Consider the following 11,035-nt stretch of genomic DNA (forward strand, 5'->3'; position numbering starts at 1 on the left):
TAAGCAAACATGAATATATTGAAATCTCTGTAGCGTTCCTGAAGGATTTCCATCTCATATTGTATTGCAAACAACTAGAAATCCTGCTAGGATCTTTCACCAGTCCCTCCTCTGTACCTTGTTTCCAGGATCTCTCTTTACTTTCCTTAATCCCTGCAACAAATTAGTAAACCTAGCTACTTCCTGGGTCTTTCAGTTCAGCCCAACCTCTAACCCCAAATAGTATAACAGTATTCTGCAAATGGGAAGGACCTCCATCCAGCCAACCAGCTTAGAAGGCATTTTTTTAGTGATCATTTTTATTACTAATTATGATTTCAAGGCCTCCAATTCCAGAAAGAAGCAGAACAACCTCAATAATGGATTTTACAAATTCAGTTTTCCATCTTATCTATATAATATTATAATAATCTATCATAATTACATTTTATCTATAATAATAAATCTATAGTAAATTCACATTTGATCAATGGAGCTATTAACAGCCCTACCATTCCTCTTCTACCTGTTTGATTTGTTGATACATAGTTTGTTCTGCTTCTCAGTTGTAGATTCATTTCCAAAATAAGACAGTGCTCTATTCTCTCTGTTTCCAATAAATTCCACAGACACCTCTAATCATCAAGCACAATTTAATTCATCAAACATTTATAAAACCCAAGTATGTAGAAGATCTGAGTCATTAATAGGATTACAAAATGCTTGAAATCATAACCTTTAACTTGGAGGAATTTGGGTTTAACGCAACAACAGAAAAATAAGCAAATAAATTAGAGCCCAAGTGGCAAATGCTATATTTGTGTTTCAAAGCTTCTACTAATCTTTTATCCTTTTCTGGATTTGTGGAGGTACTTAGTATAACAATGGTCTGACTTTCTAGAAGTTGGAATATTACCAAAAGATTGTGTTTTAGTGGTTTTAATGCTTGTGGAAGAAAAACATTGTTTATTACTTAGGATGCCTTGATTTTTCCCAAAGTAAGGCTTTATACATACAGACAACAAAAACCAAACCAGAAATTGTTGATCAATAGTGGGATCTTGGGTTAGAATAGAACATTTTCATTATGTTCAAAATTACTATTGACTGCCAATCATCTGTTAGGTGCTGAGGAAAAAGCAGTGAGAAAATAGTTACCTACTTACACAGAACTTATATTCTAATGAGACAAATAGTAAACAAATAAGCAAGTTTATATAATAATAAAGAGTATGAATAAAACTCAGAAATAGGTGATAAGACATGATTTGGGAGGAGGCAGATTGGGCAGTTGGAGTCCTAGCTGAAAAAAATCATATTTTAACTGAGATCTGATTGACAAGAAGGATCAGGTTATATAAAGATGCAAGAGAATCCTATTCCAGGAAGGATAACAACTAGTGTAAAAACTCCAAATCAGAAATAGTTTGGTGTTCCAGAGAAACAAAAGCAACAAAGCTGCTTTCACCTAATGGAGGTCATAATGAAGTGGAGAGGGGGAGAGAAAGGGTCCAAGGATAAGGTATACCCTTCAATTTCATACCTGAAATGTAGGGAATAGGACAGGAAGTGTATGAAATGGGAATTGCAGGGGAAGGTAAAAAATAGATCCTGTGGAGTGTCTTAGGCCTCCATGAGAATTTTGGATGTTTATAGGTCCTGTGGGAAACTAAGTGAGGATTTTTAACCAGCAAAGAGGTCAAAGGATTGCATGAACAAATGTACCCTTTCACTCTATGTGGGAAATAAAAATAGGACTCTCTGTCATTAAAATCCACTAACTTTCCAAGAATTTCTGGTGGTCATCTACTGTGTTAGTCAACTTTCCACTGTGACAAAATATCTGAGAAAATCCACTTAAAGGAGAAAAGATTTATTCTGGCTCCTGGTTTCAGTCCGTGGTTGACTGACTTCTTTGCTATGAGTCTGCAGGGAGGGAGAACCTCATTGGTCAAGAGGGTGTGATGGAGCAAAGCTGCTTTCACCTAATGGAGGTCATAATAAAGTGGAGTGAGGGAGAGAAGGGGTCCAGGGATACCCTTCAATTTCATACCTGCAATATGACCCAGCTATAACAACTAGACCCTAGCACCTGAAGATGCCATCATCTCCTAATAGTCTGTTCCATTATGAACCCTCAGTAGATTAATTCACTGATAAGATTAGAGCCTTTGTAATCCAATCACTTCCCCCAAATGCCACTGCTGAACATTACTATAATGGGGACTAAGCCTTCAACACTTGAGCCTTTAGGGAGTATTCTATATCCAAACCATAACATCCACCCTTGTGGCTTGATAAAATGTTCACTTTAGAGGGATACAGAATGACTTCCTCATTGGTAACAAGCTGATACCAGATTGGCTTAAAGCCACTTTTTGTGAGGGCTTCACAGTGCTTTCCCAAAAGTTGAATGAGTGACATTTACCAATAATGGTTCAGGTATAAATTCACAGCTCTTCTGCAATATCTAAAATTTTGGAACCAATAGATCTTCAAGCTCACATGGGATGATTACTTGGACACAAGCACTTGCTCTTGTCTTCTGATAGGTAGACATTGCCTAGTTGTTCATAACTACTTTTATTTCTCTTGGATCCCTGAGGTTGAGGAGCAGTGTCCTTACACTTAGCCTGCTTTTCCATCATTTATATTAAGTGCTTAAACTGTCTAGGCATTTGAGTTTATGACCACATATTACTGCATTATTTAGTTTTGACTAGCAGATAAACTACTAAGTACAGAGTATTCTCAGTAATCTATTCTGTATGTTTTTCCATTTTTCCCATAACTGCCAAATATTTGTTCTTACTTTCTCTGCTTCCTGTTATTCAATCAATTTTCTTAGCCAATAACTATTGGAGGTAATAAATTACTGAATAGAAGGATGGTCAAGGTGGAAGAGGAACTAAGTGGGAAAACTGTGGCATATTAATAATGCTATAGTCTTTTATTCTCTTAAGTTGTATTAGGGCAATACTCAGGAATTTTAGGCTATAATCAGGAAGCAGAAATAACACTGTTTATTTTAACAGAGACAATTTAATATAAAGAATTGTTAATCAGGACTAGACTGATAGCATTGGATAATCACAATTAGATTGAATAACAACAAAGGAAAAGAATGAGCACCATAATGCCATGAACTTAGCCAGGGCAGGAAGTAATTAATTGCTCCTACAGTTACCCCATAATTGTTCCTATGGCTGAGGGGAAAAAAGGGAAGGGGCTGAAATTATGTGAAAGTTTTAATATTTAGAAGTTTAGAAGAGAGTCTTCAAGCCCATATTTCTCTGGAGGAGGTGACTCTCTGAGCTCAGGAGAAGGGGACTAAGCAAAGGGTTAGGACTGGCCTCTGTGGAGGGAATGCCAGTTCTTCACTGCTGGTGTTTCTAAGAGGGAAGTTGTTAGAGAAATGCAAATCAAAACTACTCTAAGATTTCATCTCACTCCAGTCAGAATGGCAGCTATCAAGAATACAAGCAACAGTAATAAGTGTTGGCGAGGATGTGGGGAAAAGGCACACTCATACATTGCTGGTGGGACTGCAAATTGCTATAACCAATCTGGAAAGTAAATAGAGACTCTTTAAAAAATTGGAATGGAACTATCATTTGACCCAGCTATCCCACTCCTTGGTTTATACCCAAAGGACTTAAAAACAGCATACTACAGTGATACAGCCACACCAGTGTTCATGGCAGCACAATTCACAATTGCTAAACTGTGGAACCAACCTAGATGTCCTTCAGTAGATGAATGGATAAAGAAACTATGGTATATATGCATAATGGAATATTACTCAGCAATAAAAGAGAATAAAATTATAGCATTTGCATGTAAATGGATGGAGTTGGACAATATCATGCTAAGCAAAGTAAGCGAATCCCCAAAAGCCAAAAGCTGAATGTTTTCTCTGATAAGTGGATGCTAATCCATAATGGGTGGGGGGATGAGTGAAGGAACTTTGGATTGAGCAAAAGGAAGGAAGGGAGGATGGGGGTAGGAAAGATAGTGGAATGAGATGGGCATCATTACCCTTGGTACATGTATGATTGAACGAATGGTGTGACCCTACTTTGTGTACAATCAGAGAGGTGAAAAACTGTGCTCCATTTGTATACAATGAATTGAAGAGCTTCCTACTGTCATGTATAACTTATTAGAACAAATAAATTTAAAAAAAATGAAGTGGGAATCAGAACTTAAGTCTAGTTGTCAAGAACTAATAAAGTTGGACCATCTGCCTGGGGGAATGCATAGTATTCTGTATATTCTTTTAAAGTCAGTTTCATATTGGTCTACCTATATCTCTGAAATCATCAGCCATATTTAAAGCTCCTAATCATCTCAACAGAAATTTTTTTCTTAGATATTTCCACTGTTCCCTGACAATCACTTGGCTTTAGCCTACAGTTAGAGTCAGTCCATGTTTCAGACAGAACAATCTCAAAATCATGTCAACGTTTTTTTTAGAAGAAAAGAACTTCAGACCAGTAACACAGATATGCAAGAGACAGGATTTGACCTTTATTTAAGTCTTAGTTTCTATTCTGAGTTTCTTTCTTCTTACTATTGTATCCTTCAGATAGAGCCCAGTGTCTGGCACAAAATAGCTATTCTATGAATATTTGTTAAATTAAGGCATGCTAAGAATAGCCACACTTGAAATATTAGCCACCAAAACTGGTTTAAACTAGGTAGTTTGATTTTCTCTGTAATTATTATAGTAAAAATACAGTGATAGTAGTAAGAAATTTAGGAGAATAAGTGTTCTTTCTTGATAGTGTCACAGGGAGAATAAATGACCTCAATGAATCTTATCTTTTTATCTGGAAGCAATTCTGAATTTACTAGCTTACCATTTTCTTTGTCCTAGAAGTACTAATTACTGTGAACTTCACATTTTAAAAGATTCCCTCTGTCTTCCCCTCCTGCCCTATGTAATTTGGGATTTTATGTAAATAACACCGACAAGGAACAAACTGCAGTACTCTGCAGACATTTGTTAGGATAAAGATATTGTGTTTGCATTTATGAAAACACAGCTACAATCTTCAACAGACTTTATAATAACAGTATTTACATAACTAAATACATCAGGGACCTCATTAAATGGCATGAGAAGGAATCAGAGCTGAAAGCCTGTGCTGGCCATTTCCCTAACCAGGAATTAGTTACAAGATGATAAAGCATTGTTTGCCAACTCTAAAAGGTTTTCATGACTAAAGGGACTACCTTCTTCTTTTTTTTCCTTTCCTCTGTGATTTAGAAAGGAAGGAGTAAAAAGACAAAGAAGAAAAGTGTAAAATTTGATATCTTACTATTATGGCCTTGTATCTTGAATGATAGAGAGTTTCATTGTTTTTGTTATTCTTTATAAAGATGTTACAATAGACCTGCATTTTAGACTTTATAGTGTTTGTGAGAAATCTCTTTATCACCCTGAACTTTTTTCAGAAATCATCTTATTTTCTCCTTACAAACCCCATTTTATGTACAGAAACTTAATCTCCATCAGTTCAGGACTTTCTTGCCCAAACCAGGACTATGGCTGTGTTTGAATAGTACCAAGCCACTGAGTGCTGTCGGCGTTACAACCATTCCTCCTGGCTGGTATCACTCCACAAAGGCCCCAGTGATGGTTCTTCTCCCCTCTGGCCCTGATTATTCAGACCAGGTAAGTGGCTGCTGGGTTATCTCCCATTCCCAGTAGTATGCATGGTCCCCTTCCCCTTGGAGCTTCCAAGAGCATTTGGGAAATAAGAGAACTTAGACAATAACACAAGTAATTGTAAAATTTGTGACTGTGATGAGTACTGCGATGACAAAAAGGGAAAGGTGCTGAGAAAAAAATAGAAAAGCAACGTCTAGAAAAGGTTGGGGATAGAGTAATGCTTTCTTGAGGAAATGACCATTGATTTGAGGTCTGAGGAGGAGTGGAAACTAGTTATGGAAAAACAAGTTGTGAACAGAGGGGAGAACACATTCTAAGGTCTGTGAAAGAGGCCCATTTGAGAAACTAGAAGAGGTGGGATGTGACTGGAGCGTGAGAGTAAAAACAGAACGCTAAGGGCAGAGTTGTACACAGGCCTTGGTGGTGGTGTTCATGATTGTGGGTTTTATCTTCAGCCCAATGGAAGATGACTGTTTTAATCATATGATATGTGTGGGGCTACAAAATATGGCTAAATTTGCTTTTTAAACAATGTTAGGTGTGTAAAGCCAATTAAAGGGGATGAAATATGTGTCTGAAGAAAACAAGGATGGCCACAACATAAGCTAGGATAACTTGAGCTACTGGGAATGAAGACAAGTGACAGATATTGCTGGAGTTCAGTTGCTGACTTGGTGATATGAATATACTGGGGGGCTTGGAGATGAGTGAGGGTCAACAATGACTCTCAGTTTTTCTAGAACAAGATGGGAGGAATGGATCTATTTGACAGATCAAGTTTAAGGATTAATACCACATGTCTGTTTCTCTCTATGCTGGATTTGAGTTGAGGTTGAGACAACCAGGTACACATGTTAAGAATGTAGATGATTGTGAGGCTCTCAAATTCATGAGTATAGCTCTTGAATGCCTGTTGATTCTCGACCATTACTTTCCTGAGCTACGGAAAATGAGATCATCTAAATGTTCATTATTATTTTTGGCATAGACATATGCACATATATCCATACTACAAGTTATAATTTGCATATGTATTCCCCAAAGGTCTGTGTGTTAGAGGCTTGGTCACCAGCCTGTGGCACCATTTGGAAGTGGTGGAATCTTTAAGAGGTGTGTCCTAGTTGAAGGATGTCAGGTCCTTAAGGGTGTGTCCCTGAAGGGCTTGTTGAGGTCCTGGCCCCTTCATGTCTGTCTCTTGGTTTCCCATCCATAATGTGATTAGTTGGCCTCCTCTGCTGTTTGTTCCTACTATGGATATAGTGTGCTCCACAGATTCAAAGCAATAGGGTCAAGTGACCATGGACTGAAACCTCTGGAACAATCAGCCAAAATAAACCTTTCCTTCCTATAATTTGTTTATCACAGATATTTTGTTATTGTGATGGAAAGCTTCCTTTTAGTTCTCCTGATGATATTCAGTAACTAATCTTCAAATGCTTAAATTCAATAATGAATAAATATTTTAGGAAAGCATAAGAAGCCACACAGTATCTTGGGGACAATAAAGAAGTTTCATGCCTATAAGAAATATTTAACTTACATAAAAAGATTTTCAAAGTCATATATAAAATTTCCCACAATGAAATGAGTATTATTTAATTTGTTAGTTCATTGATAAGAGCATATTGAAGAAAGGGGGAAATATTTCATGGAATTAAAAATATATGCATAATAAAACATGATTTGGAGTTCATAATTTCAATTATGGAAGAAATTCAAAACTATCATTTATCATCATTCGTTAGAGTGTGATTTTGTGCTTGGTTTTTATTGTTTATTTTTTAAAAACATTTTTTTATTGATTTAAAAAAATAAATAACAGCAGAATGTATTACAATTCTTATTACACATGTATACCACAATCTTTCGTATCTCTGTTTGTATATGAAGTATTTTGACACCCCAATTCATGTCTTCATAGATGTACTTTGGATAATGATGTCCATCACATTCTACCATCCTTGCTAATCCCCTACCCCCTCCCTTTCCCTACCACACCTCTTCCCTATTTAGAATTCATCTAATCCTCCCATTCTCTCCCTCCCTACCCCACTATGAGTTAGCCTTCTTACATCAGGGAAAACATTCAGCATTTGTTTTTCGGGGATTTGCATTATCTTCTCCAACCCTATCCATTTACCTGCAAATGCCATGATTTTTTTCTTTTATTGCTGAGTAATATTCTATTGTGTATATATGCCACATTTTTTAAATCCATTCATCCACTAAAGGGCATCTAGGTTGGCTCCACAGTTTAGCTATTGTGAATTGTGCTGCTATAAACATTGATGTGGCTGTGTTCCTGTAGCATACTGTTTTTAAGTCCTTTGGGTATAGTCTGAGGAGAGAGATAGCTGGGTCAAATGATGGTTCATTCCCAGATTTACATTTCTAGATTGCTAGAGATGATGAGAATTTTTTCATATATTTGTTGATTGATTGTATATCCTCTTCTGAGAAGTGTCTCTTTAGGTCCTTTGCCCATTTGTTGATTTAGTTATTTGTTTTTTTGGTGCTCAGCTATTTGAGTTCTTTATGTACCCTAGAGATTAGTGCTCTATCTGATGTGTAAGGGGTAAAAATTTGCTCCCAGGATGTGGGCTCTCTGTTCACCTCACAGATTGCTTCTTTTGCTGAGAAGAAACTTTTTAGTTTCATTCCATTCCATTTATTGATTCTTGGTTTTAATTCTTGTTCTATAGGAGTCTTAATTAAACCAGAGACTCTGCATCTAATAGAAGAAAAAATAGGTCCTAATCTTCATCATGTGGGAAAAAACAGTTTTTATATGTAATGACATAGATATTTAAACCTCACAAATCTTATTTACAGAAAGTTGCTTGTCCTGAATTCTACTTACGATGGAGCAAGAGGGATCCGATTTACTTTCCCATCAAAACAACTAAAAAACAAGAAAAGAAACAAACAGTGGTTTTTATGATGTTGGATGTCAGAAAATGATAGAAAATGATCCCTAAGATTCAAGAATAAATGACATGAACCTTGCAACTGTTCCACGTTATAGCCTTGAGAGAGTTTTTATGACACAGACCAGAAGAGGAAACCTAGACAAACTGCATTGTCTTCCTGAGTTAAGGAAGTAGAGCTGAGGCTCAGGAAAGCCAAAAGGTCTGGAGTGATGGAGTGAAGAAAGCTGCACAGAGAGAGATCTCCAGAGAGCAACAGAAGGCCCCTTGATACTTAGCAGAGTGCTAGGCAGAGGTTATAGTTGAGGAAACTACCTGATGCTATCAAAAGAACCACTCAAAGGGATATTTCATAGGGCTAGGAGTGGTTTCTATTCCCATCAGCCAGATGTATCCTTGATGCAGTTTTTCCATCTTTTGGTTTTGATAAAAATCTAGTCTATATTTTATGAAAATCTGAATATGCTTTTATCTTATTAACATGGTGAAGGAGATGATTATAGCACTTTAAGAAAATAAATATATATTGTTCTTTATAATTCTTCTTTATCTTCATCCATCTGTTTCACCTCTTAAATTTTTTTTCTCTTTTAACTACTTATTTTCCTTTACTTCCTCCTTTATAAGGATCCTTAATATCTCTTATTTGCTATGGTTTATGTCTTGGCCATTGATTTAAACTGAAATGTAAGATATTCCCAACCTATATTCTCCACACTTAACAAGTTCTTTGTGTCCAAGTGACAAAAATATGAAATAGTGATTCCATTTTACTTACAATCTTTATCCTGTCTTGCAGAAGAAAGCCACAACAATGCTTCAGTAGCATAATAGGAATGGCTCTTGAAAAACTAAAGCCAGTGAAATGTGTTTAATCAGATAGTAGGTAGGATATCTCATGCCTGTTCTCATTCAAAGAAATAGTAATTACTAAAGCCTATGGAAGAAACAAAATAAGGTGGTTTCTATTATTACAGACAGAAAAAAATATTGTAAACATCCTTTCTGGAATTTATTTTCACAAAAATCTTCATAATATATACTCAACGAATCTCCCAATCTTTTCCCCCATTATTCTCTTTCAGCTGGACACAGTGGTGGCACACCTATAATCCCAGTGATTTGGGAGGCTGAAGGCAGGAGGATCACAAATTCAAAGCCAGCTTCAGCAACTTAGTGAGGCCCTTAGCAACCTAATGAGACCCTGCCTGAAAATCAAAGATAAAAAGGACTCAGTGTTTAAGCTTCCCTGGGATCAATCCCAGTACAATCAATCAATCGATATTTACAAAGGCCTAATTCTCCTTCACTGTGCTTAATACCCATTGATTAGTTGAATAACCAAGTTCAATTTTTACCTTTCTTGCAAGATTTTTACCTTCCAGATGATTCAATAAGAGCACAGGTCCTATACCTGCCAGAGCAACAAAGGACACATCCTTCTTACCATACTTTAACCAATTTGTCTCTATTTCTATCTTACTGTCTCAAATGGTGCTCTATATTTCATCTCTGGTTCATTTCTGCCAATCCTAGCTTTCTTTCCCAGAGACACCTTCAACTGTATCAGACTCATTCATATTTACAATGCAGTAATCCACATGTTTATGCATTATACTTCACAAAGTTGATCTCAAGACCAGGACAACAAATAGTGGAGATAAAGAAGTCATTGATGATTGGCAACAGGGAGACTAAGAAGGCATGTGCTTGTGGTAGCCATCATGTCATGTGATCCTAGAGAAAAAGTTCGAACTATTTGTAGTACCTTGTTTTGGGAGAACTTATCCATCTAGTGAATAAATCAATCCCTTCAAATCTTTAGTAAAAACATGCTCACCATGTGGACATGAAAAGTGAAAAAGGTATACCTCGAGCAATTGCATTTTTGTGCAATTAAAATTGAAAATAAAAATTTGATCTTTTAAAATAACAAATTCAAGCAAGAACAAAGTTCATTAGAGATGGTTTTGAAATTAACATTAAGAAATTTCAGTTGCTTTTAAACTTCTAATGATGATTTTCACAGCAATTTGGCTTAAAAAATATAACCATTTGTTTTGACTCATTTCCTCTGACTTATATTTTATTTGGAGATTTGTAAACTCTAAACATTGTTCTGAATTGTACTATAAGATGTATAATTGATGATGACTATGATGACTATGAAGTGGATCCTGTTTTATGAACAGTTTTACCTAAGACAAAACATCCAAAGATAGATATTATATATAAATGATGTTTTGATTAGCATGAAAAAGTAATTACCTAATTTGTTTATGATTTTTTCCTTGGGGTAATATTTTACAAATTTCATAAAAACAAGCAAAAATGGGTGAATTTGGAAAGAAAACAAAGTAGAAGTCTATCAAAGCTCATGGTACTGGAACTTCTTTCATAGTCAGTGGAGAATCCCAACTGCCATTAAGATCTGTATTTGAGTATCTGAGTG

General features: G+C 36.1%; 1 long non-coding RNA gene across 1 annotated transcript in view; it reads left to right on the forward strand.

Moving 5' to 3' along the window:
* LOC124087290 (uncharacterized) overlaps positions 1 to 10,738 on the forward strand; it is a 106,373-nt gene extending 95,635 nt beyond the window's left edge. The window contains exons 6-7 of the long non-coding RNA XR_006850027.2: positions 5,483 to 5,659; positions 8,489 to 10,738. This is a non-coding gene — a long non-coding RNA (uncharacterized LOC124087290). The remainder of the gene's footprint in view (positions 1 to 5,482; positions 5,660 to 8,488) is intronic.
* The last annotated feature ends 297 nt before the right edge of the window (positions 10,739 to 11,035 follow it).

The sequence above is a fragment of the Marmota monax genome, unplaced genomic scaffold (genome assembly GCF_021218885.2).
Source record: "Marmota monax isolate L192 unplaced genomic scaffold, Marmota_monax_Labrador192_F-V1.1 WCK01_AAM20220418_F8-fsc00012, whole genome shotgun sequence".
In the NCBI taxonomy this organism is placed as follows: Eukaryota; Metazoa; Chordata; class Mammalia; order Rodentia; family Sciuridae; genus Marmota; species Marmota monax.